Source organism: Ostrea edulis, chromosome 4 (genome assembly GCF_947568905.1).
Source record: "Ostrea edulis chromosome 4, xbOstEdul1.1, whole genome shotgun sequence".
Taxonomy (NCBI): domain Eukaryota; kingdom Metazoa; phylum Mollusca; class Bivalvia; order Ostreida; family Ostreidae; genus Ostrea; species Ostrea edulis.
The window spans coordinates 61425139-61443342 of NC_079167.1; the positions used below are offsets into that span (position 1 = coordinate 61425139).

General features: G+C 32.9%; 1 long non-coding RNA gene across 1 annotated transcript in view; it reads left to right on the plus strand.

Annotated features, from left to right (window-relative positions):
- Nucleotides 1–17888, plus strand: part of LOC125671343 (uncharacterized) — a 32067-nt gene extending 14179 nt beyond the window's left edge. Inside the window, exon 3 of the long non-coding RNA XR_007368621.2 lies at nucleotides 17096–17888. This is a non-coding gene — a long non-coding RNA (uncharacterized LOC125671343). The remainder of the gene's footprint in view (nucleotides 1–17095) is intronic.
- Nucleotides 17889–18204: the final 316 nt, after the last annotated feature.

Sequence of the window (18204 nt, forward strand, 5' to 3'; positions counted from 1 at the left end):
CCATGTATGCATGCATATATATATATATATATATATATATATATGAAAGGCTGTATCTGTCTCCCACCCTTGTCTTTTTTTTCTTTTTTCAGAATAAAAATACAACATGTAAATGTACTTGTTTATTGTATTGAAGATATTGGCCACAGTGGTCAGTAACAACACATTCTACATGTAATCACTGTTTTGAAATATTCCGTGTTGCCAGTCTTTTTCAGTCGTGTTTCTAATAATGAAATTAACAATACTTATCCTGTCCCGTAGAAACATCCTCAAACATGAATGAGCGTACAATTAAATATTTGGTAAGTAATGGAGCAAGATTTAAGAAATGTTTGTTCACAAAGCAGTTAACCTCTGGCTTAAGTGAAGTATAGGGCTCACGACGGGTGTGACCGGTCAACAGGGGATGCTTACTCCTCCTAGGCGCCCGATCCCACCTCTGGTGTGTCCAGGGGTCCGTGTTTGCCCAACTATCTATTTTGTATTGCTTATAGGAGTTATGAGATTGATCACTGTTCGTTATCTTCACCTTGCATATTAGATATTACAGTAAGTAGTTCGTCGGAAGTGCATCAATATATACATATATATATATATATACATATAAACAGAGACATATATTTGTCTCTGATATAAATTACTTTTAAAGAAATACATACAAGACATTGATTATTAAAAATAATAATGTTCCCTTTGCTTTATTACGAGTGGCACACGAGTATTATATAAAAGACAATGTGTAAATTGTCTTTCATTGAGATCCTGAACCTCTTACTGAGAAGTATCTATTGAGGGCAATTAATGGTCATCATAATTAAATGCAGTGATCTGATTTTGACATATGCCAAAAGCAGTAGTAATTCAAATTTTATGCATGAATCATTATTAGCGCAATTTTATCAGTAAATCGAAAACAACAGATTCAGTCAAGGGCTATGTTTATATGAATTCTATGTTGGGAAAGTATTCTAAAATTATGATGATGGAAGGTTTTAATCTTGATGTCCTTTAAACAAAAATTGTACGCATCATAGAATCTCATGCTAAAATCTTACTTGCCTGTATGTAATATTTCATATATCATAGAGGGCTCACGGCGGGTGTGATCGGTTAACAGGGGGATGCTTACTCATCCTAGACACCTGCTCCCACCTCTGGTATATCCAGGGGTCCGTGTTTGCCCAACTTTGAACTCTCTATTTTGTATTCCTGATAGGAGTTATGAGATTGATCTCTGTTCGTTATCTTCACCTTTTCATGATAATACTATCATAAATCAACATAAAATGTTACAATTTTACTTGTTGTTTCTGTCATTGGATGCCTTTACTTGAACTAACAAGAAAACTTCATCACGGAGCGTATGCAAATTTCGTTCTTTACATACATACATATCCTCTCTGGGCCCTATGGAATTTTGTTCTTTAATTGATCTTTATTGATAAGAAATTAGAATGCATCTGATTAAGTTCACATTATGTTCTATATATGTCAAACTGACTAGGATAAAAGATCAATAAGAATAAAACATTAGAGACTTTATGTTAAGAGAACTAATTGTGAATATGTTATCATAAATATAGAAGCCATCTAATCCACGCAGGAGGAAAAGCATGAAGTAAATTATATCTTATCTTCATGCCATATAGTTTGTTGGAATATTATGTTTATGTAGGCAAAATGTTTATCTACAGTATTTTTGTGTATATCGATATATCTACAATAGCTATGATTTTTTTTTTCAAAAATGAATTAATTTAAATACAATCGAATGTAAAGACAGAAAAATAATACAGAAATCCACGTATTTTGCAAATTAACGACAAAGGAGATTTAACAAAAGCACTCTTTTAGTTTGGAATTCGGAATTGATTTTGGGGATTGATGAATGTGTATGGTTGAACATCGGTAACACATTTCAATGAAATGATAAGATTCTATTGGTTCATAAATGGTACTAATTTCATAAAACCACAAAATCCCAACTTTAATTCAATTGTTTGGTCATCGAACTGTGGTGTTAAGGAAGAAATCCACATGTCTCAAACAAACACATTTAATCATACATCAAAAGTTACAACGTTGCTTCATTGAAACTTTCTCCCATATCTTGCATCTAAGGTCATCAGGTTATGTGTTTTATTGCTTTTCAATAAAAACATAGAGCTAAAAGTAAAACCAGGTGTTTTAGCACTATCCTCTTACTTTTTGCAATAAATAGGGTGGAAGAACCAGGGGCAAACTATTTCTGAAAGGTTTTCTCTGATAAGGCACGACATTAACATCATTGCAGATGTTCACTCTATTTAAAAGAGACCCGAAAACCCAGGTTTTCTCAAAGTAGCAGTGAATCCATCCAAAATTAAATGTTTCTTATTAAAGTTGTCTGAGAACTAAATAAGTTGAAAGAATGTGACCATCTTGATATCTGGATTCGTGAATTTGCGTTTTTGTACGAAGATTAAGAAAATGAGCATTAAGAAAATTATCCCGGTATAATGTTTTGATCTTCCATCTAGTGTGTACTTGAAAGAAATGATACTAGGAAACATTGCTTTGGAATGCATTCATAAGTTAGGAACATTTTTTTCTAAAATGAACATGATTTTTAAACTTTGAAAAACATGTATATTATTTTGATAGGTGATGAAAATGAATTTGGAAAAGGTTTTGAAAGTTGGGTAGATAAGGTACTGCAGGAAAGATCTCGATAAACAGCTGCAGGACAACCAGATGTTTTCAGGGTGAATGTTTTCAAAAGTCTATAGTCCACCTACCCTGTTGAGTCATAGTCATCTTATCAATGAAAACGATATAGTTCTCTCCTATCTCTCAGAAACAAATTCCAACACAGAAACGTTTCAAAATTCATAATGATATAAACAACGCCGTCACAATGCGTCTACTCTTACCCAGCGCCGATTTGGTCAACAGCTCTGTCAAAAAGCTATTTCTTCCCTCGATAAATTTGACGGCGTGATAAAGTGCTTTCTACTAAAGAAATCTTGTTCTTCGTCTCATCATTGCATTGTTGCGGGATAATATACGAGTTTACCCATTATATCACGAAGTCATTTATTTTGCAAGAAAGGCTCTATTTGTTCATTAAATTTCATTTAGACATAAGGTAGCTATCACTCGTACAAACCCCACGTGCTACCCAACCGTGTTTTCTACTGCTGTCCCTATCTTTATGCGGACAAGCACCATTATTCCCTAATATATTGCCTGCTCTGTTATCACATATTTTACGAATTATATCACATTTGAGACTATGTGAAGAATGTGAAAAGCAATTTCACATAAATATAAATCTAAATGTACACAAATAGCGTTTCGTCGTATCTTTGATAACCCGTATGCATACTCCTACCGAATTTGTTCTTACCGATAGTTGCTGAGCGAAACCTCCATGACTGTAGTAAGAAATTGGATTTTCTCAATGGAAATAAGCAGTAATTTATATAAGTGGTCGTATATAGCAAGTGATTGAGAAATGCCGGATTGATCAATCTTGTTTCGAGATAGCATTGCTTTACCTACCTCTCACTAACATTGCAAATGATATCATTGTGAGTCCCATCGATAGGCTAGCCTTGAGTTTCGCCTTCGCATGATGATTCTAATCGTACTCATTTTCTACATCTTTTTTGTCTAGTTAAGCGTGTGAATGGACACGTTTGACATAGAAACCAGATTAAGTCTGAGTAATAATTTATGATATAAATATCTTAGAGCTTAAGAAGGCTTTCTTGAACAACATCTTTAAGACGTTGATATCATTAATGCATTTAGAAGTCACGGAGAAATGTCGTATTTCATTTTGTCGAAAAAGTCTTGACTTGAGTGCAATTTAATCCCTCATATTTATTTCTACTTTACTTTGTATACTCAAGTGGCACATGCTTTTTCTTCATCATATTGTCTATATGTCTGAAGTAAGTAAATCAAAAACAAAACCAATACGGTGTTTATGATTATCGATATGTGGAAACAATTGTAAAATTCTATTTTCTGATTGTAAACAAAAATGTGTTTAAGTACTAAGACCAGTAACAGTCAAATTAAAGACGTTGCTTTGGTGACCGTGAAAAATACACTTAAAAACAAATTTAAGCACCTGTTGATAAAACCCTGCATTTCCCAAACTTTCATCTTTATATCTTCAAATCAATGTTATTTAGAATACCGGTCAAATTTATATATATATATATATATATATATATATATATAGAGAGAGAGAGAGAGAGAGAGAGAGAGAGAGAGAGAGATAGATAGATAGATAGTATATCACTGTTCGTTATCTTCACCTTTAATATATATATTATTCTTATTCGAATTTTCGAAGCTGTATGGATTTAGATGTATCCATAATTTTCGTTTTCTTCATTTAAATATTTTCCTAGGCTCGCTATTCCACATCGTTGTTATTTCTGATTGCATACATGTATATTTCATTCTTATGATGAACATATTTTATATTATTAATACGTTAAATTGCGATTTATTTAGCTTTAGTAAGTGCAGCATAGGAGAACAGAAGTAAAAAGGACATGTAATGCTACGTTTTTATTTCTAACTGTGTTTTAACATATAAATTTAAGTTTAATGCATAAAACACACATGTACCAATATCGCCGGTGCTTGGACGTTTTTAGATATGACATTTTCCAAAAAAAATATTCATTTTGATGGACATCAAACTAAACGTCGTTATGAAGTAAACTTTAAATTTCCACACACATGTGATCATTTTTGTCTTCTTCAATCAGTATCATGTTGTTATGTTTATATTGACAGCAGCATCATTGAGCTAACTGCAATATGCAAACTCCACTTGCAAAACGAATCAATATAAAATGACAGACTTAATATGATTACCTCATCATCAGTCCTTTAACAACATGTATTGGGTTTTATTGATGTGGGTATTTTGGTTTGTTTTTTGTTTTTAATGTTCTCTTTACACTATCCTATCAAATGTTAGATTCCATGATAAGTTGTTTTAGTAATTTAAATGTCGTTGAAGTTTCTCGATGTTCTAAAACCAAAAAGGAATGTCAGTAGGTTTTAGTTATTGTATCGTAGATGCTTTTTGTCCTTAGTTAATGTAAATGTCAAAATAATTTAAAATCAGACCAATGTATGATAAAAAAAAGTGATGTTTTACTGAAAATGACAATAAAAAGTCTGAAAAATAGCAGTCTTCCACAAAATATTTTGAGCATAGAATAGCTGTAATAGCTTACAACAATTCATATTCCACTTTTGGGAGAGTACCCTAAGGTCAATGCCCTAACGTTATAGCGGTTAGAAATACAATAATTCATGAAGTGGGGTAATAGTGTTACTGGTCTATAAAGATTAAGTCTCTTACATTGCTGAACTAATGTTTTAATTACTTATACAATCTTTCTGACCAACTAAATGACAGGTCTATTTTCATGGAATGATTTGTAGCTCTACAATTTCGTCTTTTAGTAGAATTCATTCTGCATAATTAAACTTGAATGGCAAAAGTTACCCTGTCATTCCAGGGCATGAATTCACGAACTGTTTTCAATAGAAATCAAAGTATATCCTATATATCTTGGCAGTGATCAAGAAAATCTCCACACAAGATAAGAGTTAAGTTGATGTTTCAAAATTCTTAGTATTACCCTGAGTGTAGTAAGGTCAATATAAAAGTATGGATGCTAACGTATGGAATATGAGATTGCCAAGGTGTAGAAGTTGAACGTGTTGTTCTGAAAGGCAGCAAATAGTGCTTAACTTCCAAATTTTGGAAGAAAAATGGTGTAAAACTGACACCTTACACGGTAGACTGGTTGACAATGCTCAGGATCTTGCTTACAGTATCTATTGTATACATTACCACAGTGTTCACTGTCTCATCTATCTAATACCTAATTGTTGTTTTTAACATCTGACAGACTAAAATAAGGGAAAACAAACACGAAGGTGACTTTTTGTAATGGTCTTCACGTGAGAGGTAAACGATCTGTCCCTAAACTTTATCGTAGATTTTCAGTAGATACGATAGAGTGAATTAAGGAAACTGTAAATCGATTTGCGTTAGTGACTTGATGAAACTGGCAATTTACCCATGATGCTTTGAAAGAATGATCACATAAAACATCAAAATAACAATAATTGATATATTTCATGATCATTTGAATGGCCATAAAAAGGATATGTTGAGTTGTGTAGTTACATGGCTCACTGAAATTCATAGTACCTTGTAACATAAACTCACTATGTTGAGAGTCGTATTATGCCGAATATAATGCATACTTCCAAATTTCTGTTTCGTACTAATTTTCTCCACCTAATGTGATAATAACATCATGTGTTCCTCTTTCAATCTACTTTCCTTCAAGAGTAAAAGCAATGAATTTGATAAATTGTTAGATATTGTCCCATAAATCTTAATTCATCTCTTACATGAAATTTTCTTGAAACTACTGGTTTCCCTTCAGTGATCATTTCATGTTCGATATCGACTTTTTACTAAGGTTTCTTGTACCTTTCATTTCGCCCACATCTTTGCTAACATTATCTGTATACTGACTGAAACACTTTGCAATAGTGCAACCTATTTTACATCTATGGAATGACAAAGGCGTTTATGACGTCATCGGCATAAGAGACATTCCATAGCTAGGTTTTGACCTAGTATAGCATACAAAAATTTCTCAGATGCTGACATAAATAAAGTCATATAGATGAAAAATTGTCATTCATTCTTCAACAACATAAAGCATATGTAAATGAAGTCATTTTAATGTGGGAAACTAATCGACCCATCACCAGAATCAACGGACATTAACTGTACATTAAAGAAGAAAACTTGTGGCTTATCGAATAGTTTATAAATCAAATTTGATGTCAATGTATTTTAACATCAATGAAAATACGTTTTGATATTTTAGGCCTTGTTTTGAGAGAGAAAAAAATCATATTACTAATTTATTTCAACACCCGTCACTATTAAATATAAGTGAAGCAAAAATGACGTCATGGAGAGTATGTTATGAAACCTAACAAATTCTAATAAAAAAACCATGTGATATAAGTGCTGAATAGCAATCAACTTAATTACATTAAGTTTAATTAACATTTAGATATATGGGTTTCTAGGTTATTTACGGACTTTTGATGTTAATTTTTATGTTATTCTGATTGTTCTGCTTTTGTTTGACCTATTATGTCTAGATACGGGCCTTCCTTTTGTGCTGACCTGCATTGATTTTCGGATTGTTTAGGTACCGTCATAATGTTCAGCAGTTAAACACTCTGCCTCATGCAACCAGTTAGGGTGCCACTCTGTTCTACATTGTTCCTCTGTTTCTTGGGATTAGTAAAATTACCTGTCATTTCAATAACCATACTTGATGAAATAACTCTCAATTTGTTAAATGCGCTATCACATCTCACATAAGATTTTAAATTCATTTTAAACCTTTGATCACTTTAACTCCCCATTACTTATGAGAGACAAGCAAACATTAAACACAGACAAACACGCTATAATCATCCACAATTTACAATTAGAAAAGCGTCCATACTTCTCTACAGCAAACACTATCTACAAATGTACGACAAATATAAACATGATCAATTGAATTCAAGTTAACCAAAATAAAATTGAGGAAATCATTGATGTAAGTCACTGTAAATTTTATACGTATGGTATAAGATAGTACATCTTTATGGACCATTCTTCGTGAGTTAAAGGTCAAATATCGAGTAATTTTGACGACGGAATATTTAGCTGATTTTTCTCAAAACGGTAATTTGAAATCTTAAACATTCATTTTTTATTTTTAAAATGTATCATTTATATGAAAAGAATTTTTGACGCTTTAATTGATAGTGCATTTTTCATCTCCGCCAAAAAGCTAATACATCCAGCCCGCCAAAATTACTAATAAAAAGGTGAAGATAACGAACAGTGATCAATCTCATGACTCGTACAAAAAATGCAAAATTAAGATTTGGGCAAACACAGACCCCTGGATATACCAGATGTGGTACCAGGTGCCTAAGAGGAGTAAACATCCCCTGTCGACCAGTCACACCCGCCGTGAGCCCTATATCTTGATCAGGTACATGGAGTAATCCATAGTAAAAAAAATCAGTGTATAAAGAACGGCCTAACATAAGGCACATGTTATGATATACGTTATCACGAATTTCTTCTTACAAGTGTGAAAGGGGGTAACAACTTTCTCCTCTCTCTTGATTCATCATAATGTATTCATTGCAAAGCATGCTGTAATTTTATACACCCCACTATGTACAGTCAGCGTCAGGGTAAGGATACCGATATAGGCAAGAGATCCCCGCCTGTCAACTAAAACAAAAGTACCATGTTGCTTCATATGACTGTCTGATTCAATTTGTCACGAAAAACATTGTTGTAACCAGAGGCGCTTCTTTGATAGTCTTCTTTCTTGTCCTATTTCTGATAATTTCTTACTCCGGAGTTACCTTGTCTGAGATCCTCTCATCGGACTTGTCAATGAGGATTATAGGGATTTGTTAAGCTGCAATGCTTTCGATGTTCTTAACTGTGGGCTATGTCATTCAAATTTACACTTTGATAATTTGTGATTGTTTGAAGTGTTATGTGCGACTAAATTTATGCACTACTGTTTCACAGAGGGTGGGTTTTTGTCAGCTGGCTTCATTGTAATTTGCTGCTGGGATTTTACTATGCTTAGCAGAGTATTGTCATACGTGCAGATCACAATGTCAGATAAAATTACCTAGATTTCGTATAAAATATCTTTGAAGAAATGTTTCTAAGTATTATTTGGCTTACAGGATCAACATATGTACATATCCTGGTTTCCTGTGTGTGACAATGCATTCGTCATTTCAACGTTTTTAATTCTTTTTTATCAGCATATATGGATATAATAAAATGACCTATACACAATATAGCAGACATCATTACAGCAAAATCGGTCAAAAATATATGAAATATACTGTACTGTCTTGCAACAAGTAGGATAATCTTACTTTTGCATAATCTTATTTTATATTCCATATCATGTTGAAGACACGGAGAATGATGTTAAAGGTTACATATTAAAAGCTTCCTCTTATTATTGAAGCAAAACACAAAAACTCATTCATAATTCATTTCTAGGTATCTTATTACTTTGGTAGAACTTCTAAATCTATAAATATTAATTACAGTCAAGATTTATATCCTGGTTATCATACGTACCTACATGTATTGTATTAATTATTATGATTTTCTGACCCAACATTTCTGTTCTACACAACAGGTAGCGGTGGTGCCTAAATGCCCCATTTCTTCTTACAAAGTAACAATTTGTTTCTTAAGGTGTTTAATCTTGAAACCTTTTTATGTCAGCAGCTGTATAATGTTGAAATATTTCACACCTTTCCTCCCAAAGGAATGATAATACCATTTAGATCTGTAATCTGTTGACATTAATTACTTAAACCCATTAATAATTCACCTAGTTAAAATGAAATTGGATGGCAGGCAGATTTTATTCATATCAAGACTGGCACTTCTTGCAATAAAATCTGTAAGTATTTGTTAGTCAGATTAAGATTTGTAATCACGTGATAATTAAAGAATCCTTCTTTCCAACATACACTTGGGTATTTAATCCACTGAACATCCCAAACCAGACGACAGAGCAACATGCATTTACACGAAACTATTACAACCGTGAAAAGAACAATGCAACAAAAATACTTGTTACCTAATTTCATTATAAAAGCACATAGTTTACGATTTTATTGGTCACATGATACATCGTAGGAAAACGATTTATGTCTCCAATGAAACAGTTATGACAGATAATATTGCATCAAATAACGACCATTATTCTGCATTATGATACATCAAAAGCTTTTTCCAAACAATACAAAACAAACCTCAAAACAAAAATCTAACATTCTTTTTAGTGATTTCCAGATTAACTATATTTTATGTCCCTAACTTGGACACTATAACCTGAATGCTCGATGAATACTAGAAGAAAAGGTGCTTATTTGACACAACTGGCAAGAGAATTTCCACCATACTTTTCAAAGAATCTAATTAAATGATAATCTTAATTATTTCTTGAATTATTGTTCAAAGACACGCAAACATAATACTTCTGAAATTATATTACATCTGTACCGTGCCTAATGATACGAAAAGTATAGATAATTTTCGTGTCAGATTGGATGACTGATGCCTCCGTACGTCTACCAATGGTGAGGTAGTATTAATTGGATTAGTCAACCCCCCACTAAATCCATCTCTACATGTGTCTAGTTCTTCGACGCGTTTCTTCTCTAGAAATGTAGTGAAAAAGATAAAGAGTATTTGAAACGTAATCCTGTAGTGGATAGAAATGACGGTCTTCAAAGCTGACCTTTTATCGTGAAGGTCTTTACTTGTCGTGCATTTCAATACTATCTGTAGGGTAGAAACACTGGGGAAAGATTCCATTTTGGAAGACTATGAAGACCACCGAAGAGTGAAATGAAAAGGACGCATTGCATCGTTGGGGTTTGAAGAACATATATATATATATATATATATATATATATATATATATATATATATATATAAAGAATATCACAAAACCGATTGAGTATATACTCCACTAGTTTCTTCAGAAGTATACTCCTGAAGAATTGAAGACACTAGTCGAGTATACTCAATTGGATTTGTGATTTTTTTTATTATACTATTATTTCTGTAGATTTATATATATATTGATACATGTATATATTTCCAGAGGATATTTTGTAATAACATGGATCACAAAAATGTCAAATTTTATTTGTTTGGTTCTGAAGATATGAATATAAGCAAGGAAATAGTCCTCTCCACACATTCCAAAATAACCTCAAATATGAACATAACTTTTAAAAAATCCGGGGGTCAATAGTGGAGTTACCTCAGAGCTTTAATTAAAGTGATTGAGGGAAATTACCGATTCCAGTTCACCCACGTGTAATAGAACGAAGTCAATGCAATTTTGACTAGTGGGAGGCCCCCGAGTTCATGTTTGGTAAAGTTTGAAGTATCGGGTTTCCGTCTGAAATTTACGAGGAGCTATGGGTCAAAAATTCTGAAAGAAGATCACGATCTATTACCCTGATGTAGAAAGGTTATTTAATGGCTCTAAGTCTTTGAATCTTTTATCTGTGTTTCTAAAATGGTATTCTATTCCTCTTTTGTGATTTACTACCAAAATTAGCGAAAACTGAATGATTGAAGGGTATTTCATATGATATTCTATATACAAATATATATCTAACCTAGAATTTGAATAGACGTTATCTGGATGAAATCATCTTAACATTATTTATCTTGGCTTCTTCTTATATAGACAAAATTCTTGAATAGGGAAACCAACAGCAGTCGTTTATACTATATTTCTGCTTCTTGGCAACAAGATGTTTTCCAATGATAGAAAGACTCCTCCGACACAAATAAGAATTTCCATAAATAATCCATCCACCTATGTGTCCTTTATGTAGAAAGTATGTTTCTGGCATCTGTTTAGAAAGGGAAAAGGTTTTTGATAAACTGTGCATAAGCACCAAAACACTTATTCTTCTACCACAGTGAACTGCTCATACCAAAAAGCGTTTCGTTCAAGGAAACAAAACCGACTAATAATGGTTAAATGATGAAAGAGATATTCACTAACTTACTTAGCAGGCTGTGTGGTTTTGAAAACTAGATTTAAAGGGATTACTTACCTTTTATAGAAAATGGCCTAATGCATTAACATTTTGGTCGTTTACACGAGGGGGAGTGTTTCCTAAAGCGCCGCTATGTTTGAAATCCGATTTTTGTCTTCTTATAGGGATACACAGGATTTGTAAAGGTAGCAAACACTACGAGTAATTAGCCATCATGTGAAAATTAGAAAATTGGTAGTTTGATAAACAAACTAAACATTTTAAGTAAATGTATAGAGATATAGCGGTATATCACATGGTTGTGCTGATTCCTAAAGCAATTGCAATAGAACGTAAAGAGGGACATGCTCGACAGTTGTACCTTTCTTTTCTCTATATATGTGAAAAGTCGTATTCAGCTATTGCTTATTCGATTTGTAAATTTCATGTTGTCAAATTATAAATTAGTGTAACAAATAAGTGTATACTTCAATTAGTCTTAACGAATTCTGATTTTTAATTTAAACATGGATGAATGTTATACTGCAAATCATAAAGTTCCATAGATTGGAATGCAAATCAGGGAGCATAATATGTAAAGCACTATAAAGTAGATCAAATGAATGTATGTAATACACAGATTTTCAAAAAGCTTAAATAATTAGTCATATGGTGTTGTATTTTATTGTATTTTAATTACACAAACGAATGAAAGGGCTCTGTATTCAGACTATGGAATTAATTACTGTGCATCCATCTTGTGAAATAATGTCTGCGTCAATCTTCTAACAACACTGGGATTCTCTGAAATAAGATAGCCCCCTACCCTAATCCGATACCTATGTCGTTTGTTATCCCCTTAATGACTTTTAAATGACTACAATTCTAACTTCTTGAGAATTTCTGACAAAAACTCATATACAAGTAGCTTTGATTGATTGTATTTTTACAAATGTTCTGAGGATTGTATGGAAGTGTTAAATATTTCCTTTATTGATATTATAATTTACATATGGATTATGCAAATGTCATTTGATGATCAAGTCTAAGCGCCCTATACATATCAAATTTATATTTCCACCTTGATGCAAGCGAACACTGTTGATCCTTCGGTTTATAAAGGGCAATTACGGAGTACTATTCTCCAAATGATAGACAGCAATTATTATTGGATTCCCAAGAAGTGAGTAGCTCATTAGTATGCGTAAAATATTATATATCACAAAATAAATTTGCGGTGATCAAAAGAGGTTTCAAGGATTGTTACTCAGTTGGACGAGAACGTTGTCATATTTCCCATCTCCTCACTGAAAATAATTTACAAACATACCTACCAAAAGAAAATCTTTCACAACAGATCAGATTGAAAACTGAGGACCATGAAGTATATTCTATGATTAGTAGTTTAATTGTCACTAACTGAATCATATCCGAGAGTTTTGATAAACTTATACATGGGTGAAATATATCATATGTGAATAGTCATGATGCTGACGATGAAGATGGAGGTAATGATGATGGTAACAAAATGAAAATAAAGTATAGCTATTAAGCAAAATTATATAAGAATTATGATACGTTAAGCTAACCCGACGATGTCATGGAGGGCTCTTATGTTATCACTGTTCGTTATCTTCACCTTGCTCTCAAACATCGATTATCGCTGTCGACATCGAAACATGTTCATCTCAAATTAATTGTTCGATGGAATGTAGTAGTGCCTCAGATCCAATACGCAACTTTTATATGCATGGGTGACCAGAAACCGTTCCATTCGTATGAAACAATAAATTCCACTTGGTACAGAATTGCATGAATTACATTATAATTTGAATTCAACATTGACAAAAAATGTCTTTGGCGTTGCATATCGTGATACATAGTTAGTTTTGTTTCCTAGTCGGATTGTACATTTAAACTATAGAGTGATTAATTTTGGGGTAGAATATTTTTAAGAATGTGTAAAAACTACTTTTATCTAAATCATCGAAACAACGGAAACTATCAGAAAAGGTTTTCCTCTTGTCTGCATTTACAGCTACGATATTTTGTGCGTGATTAGCCGAGAGTTGTACTTGTAAATTCAATGAGCTTGAAAGGAAAAATAAATTTATATAGCAGTGAATGTTTAAGGATGATTCTTTTTTCCAATTTTCATTCCTTTTGCTTAGGTCCATGTCCAAATTCTGATTGGTTTTCAAAAATGTCATTGGCCAAGGTCAATAAACATGAAAGTATCATTCAAAACACAATATTGACGTCCAAAAATCACTGAAACATGGATTGTTTGTTCGATTTTCCTAAGTGCTTTAAGTGTAAAACACCACCAAAAATCATTTAAGAATATGTGATGTGAATATACAGTCCTGTATTCTAAAACTACTTCCTTGTAGGATTTATGAGATTGATCGCTGTTCGTTATCTTCACCTTTCATAGGCATCTTCCACCAATCATTGGAAAAGTGTATCAAGGTTGATGGTCCTAGCCATTTTAAGTACTGTTTTTACTGGTCCACTAGGTGCTGACAGACAGTCAAACAGATGCAATGCGCCATGCCATAATATAACCCGTCTATAACGGGCGTGTTAAAATGCAGCAGGCGCGAATCAGAAAGTCGCACAAAAATTCAGAGAGGACAACGACCAAACATTCGTGGGTGGCGCAAATGATGTTTTAGCTGTTTATGTACCAGTATCGTATCTGTCGGGATAATTGAGCAGATTAAAATTTTCATAGAAAGTTAATACCTGTAAATGTGTTAACTCAAATACATCATTTACATAAATCGTGCAAGCAGGCATCCAACATGTTACCAGCATTTAATGATGAAATCAACAAATTCATCTTTTGGAAGATTAACTTGGAGTGAGACTTTGCTTGACTTTAGGGTGGCATTATATAATATTTCATTGAATAAAAAGTACATTGAGCGTATTAGTCATATCATTAAATGCCATGTTTCCTCACCACACACTGTCAAAGGGTCAACATAAGCCTTCGATTACAAAATACTAATGATGTTGTGGATCACTTTACATTTGCATAATGTGTTCTTCATTACTAATACAGAATTACGAATGCAACACTCATATCCTGAGGTTTTATAGCCATTTGCATCCGAAGAAATACAAACGTGGTGCTAATGTGGAATGCATCTGTTTCGATGTTAGCATCTCCCAAATCTAGCTCTCCTTATTTGAGGTACATTTAGTAGCAGTTCATGAAAACGCTTTACTCAGGTTACATATATTTAACTCTACTTATTCCCAGCATTCTACATGAATGTACATGTATAGTGTAAAATACAGAGTTATCTTTCCTTTGTATAACAAAAAATAGACAAATCATAGATTTCAGAAACCAAAGGTAAATATATGCTCTATTAGTCTCCAGATACAGAGTTAAAAAAAAAACTAAATTTCACCAAAAAGTGATTCTCTGTGTGGCTGCTGCTGAAATGTATATACAAAAGGGAGCGTTGGTGAGGAAGATACCATAAAAAAATATTCCCATCAGAATGTAATCCGTGTAATTTAAAATATTTCGAAATGCGCATCCGGTGCATCAAAATTGGTACTGTTTAAGTTTTACATTATGACCCCTGGGTCGAGGCCTCTGCTGGTGGACTGTTAGTCCCCGAGGGTCTTTACAGCCCAGTAGCTAAGTACTTCGTTACTAGCTTGAAAATACGGATGTATATTTAATTGCTGTTATAAAATTTAGAAATTCATTTCAAAATTAAAGATTATCTCCCTCATGCATAGCTCTTATCCTTGGACGAATTTGGCTCCACTTTGTTGGCACGCTGTTTTTGGCTATATTTAGCTCTAAAATTTCATAATTATTTCGGATTTCAAACATTTCGGTTGAGCATCACTGAAGAGACATTATTTGTCGAAATGCGCATCTGGTGCATCAAAATTGGTACCGTATAAGTTTTACATTACAATGATGAAAATATATCGAACAGGAGTTACTTTGGTAGGTAACAGTTACAAGTCAGCCATGTACTGTGCAAATTATTTAGCACTTGTATAGCATTAATCAAATGAAAACCATACCTTAAATTAATGAAAAATAAAATGATGCAACCCACAAAGAATGAATTGCATGATTTTTGATATTGCATGTTTGTTATCTGGGCTAATACTTAAATGCGATTTTAAGTATTATAAACATTGTACAAATGGTACATTTGTAATGTAAAAGTTGAAATATTAATGGTCAAATTTGCCCACAAGGACATTTTTGAAAAATATATTTCCTCATTAAAGCCTAAAATAAAACAATTCTTCAGTCGACCAAAATTATACCAAATTATTCCTGAATATAATATGTTTAGCCCACAGTAGAAAGCCGTAATGAAGGGTGTATGCTTGTTTTCGCTTCCACAGATATTCGTCTATGAATCAATCATGGAATATTAAGGCCCTCGGCAATATGCTTTGTCATATATCATCAGTTTTATAACTAAATTATATAATATTGATCTTAGCTATCTCTCCAACATGGGTTGAATTTAAAGGCAAATTATGGTTTTATTACCGTGATAAGCTACTTTGCAAGTAAATGTATAACATATCAGTGAATTGGTTTCGCAGTTCCTGCAGGAGAAGATAATTGTTTTATCATATTTATGCAAATGAACCTACATGCAACAATACGACCACTAGCACATCAAATTGTATTTGAAGAGATACTAGCAAGTTCACTATCCTCGACAAAAAATCTGACCAAATAAAATTTTGCAAGTGAGTAGCATTAAAGCAATTGATCTCAGAAACATTAACTTTTCTTTCATCACAAGCTGTAATAAATGGCTATAAATGACAACGAAATTTGTTGTGATGGAACCTTAAATGGAGTATAACATTTCACATCAAAATCTTTCAACACCGTCATTAAGCCGAGAGGATCAATATTTACTATTCAGTTCCGCAATTTTTTTTTTGTAAGTGCAGAAAAGGGCTTCTTTTCAAGCTTATTTTTATAGTCATAAATGAGTTCTCCATTTCTGCAATTTGAAATAATTCAAAACTTTTAAAAATGTAAACAAAAGACATGATATCGACAAACGTGAGTGATGAGTTTCAATTTTTGTGATGTTGAAAGTGCATTAATTTAATTACTTAGCTAGTTTAAGTGGAATTATTGACATTAAACGGATAATCAACTGACGTTGATTTATTTTAGAGACGAAGGAGTATTACTGCTAAACTAAACTGAAAAAATATATACCATCACAATAACAGCTTAACCACCACCATCACCATCATAATTATCACCACCATCCGGAGCTTCTGGGGATCTCGAACGACCCTAGCCTCTAAATTTTTCTGACTACAGACCAGTTAAATGTGTCACATCTTTTGTTTATTTCTTACATGTAATTGCGATTATTACTATATTTCACAGTTGCTTTGCTGTCAGTCCCAGAGAGGTCTGCATCTACTACATCAAAGAGAGGAATGCAACCTAACTAATCATCCAGAATAAAGAATGTCATCAAAATGTGTCTGCCAAAGGTATCCCATGTGGGCTGGCCTAGGACAGACGCCATCTTTGATTATATATTGGACAGAGCTATTTTTATCTCCTCCGGGTGCTGTTTTCCTCTGCGTGTTTCATTTGCCTGAGTATGAGCTGCAAAATTTGTAAAGATTAAAAGACTTTTTTAATAGATGAAGAGTTTTAATTTGATTGAAAATATTCGAGCATTCATACGATTTGTTGTTCTGTCCATCAAATGTGCATTATTCAGGACTTTTATAAAACGCGTAAATCTATGACGTGTTGTGATAGTTTTATGACGTAGAGTGAAAGGATTATTGCATGTTTTTATTTCCTCGAGCAAATAATGGTAACTGTAAAATGGAATTGTAGAAAGTGTGATATCCTTACCACTTTAGAAACACTACTGTTCATCGTAGGGAATCATTATGGTGGTTTCAAATTCCATTTATTCGCTGTGTACGAGTTTTCTTTGAGCATCCTCTTGCAATTTTAGGTGTATGTGACAATACTGCATTGAACCCGATGCAATTAACTCACTTCACTATATCCACTGAAACACCATTGCAAATATTGCGAGGGGATATCAACAAACCATAACATTTTAGCACCTTAGATCTTTTTATCAGACTACAGAGTATGATTTCTTTATTAATGTTACATAATTAATAATGCTTAATAAAAAGATGTACGAGTTCCCCCTTTTTTTTCTTCTTCAAAAAAGACAACTTCATAACTCAAATGGTGTATTTTAAAAATTGGATAATTTAAAAAGAATATCAACATAAATACCATTTGATGAATGTAAACTTAAGTAATATAAAATTGGCAGGTATATTGGCTGCATCAAAACCACTAAACATCCTTGTCACAGATAATCCACGTCTTTTTTACCTTTTAACTGAGTGGTTTTGTGAGAGGATTACACATGAAGTATACAAGGAGTTAATGTTCTTGATTATGGCTAAAAATTTCAGAGATCTGATCTATACCTCGTCAGGATATGTCAGCTA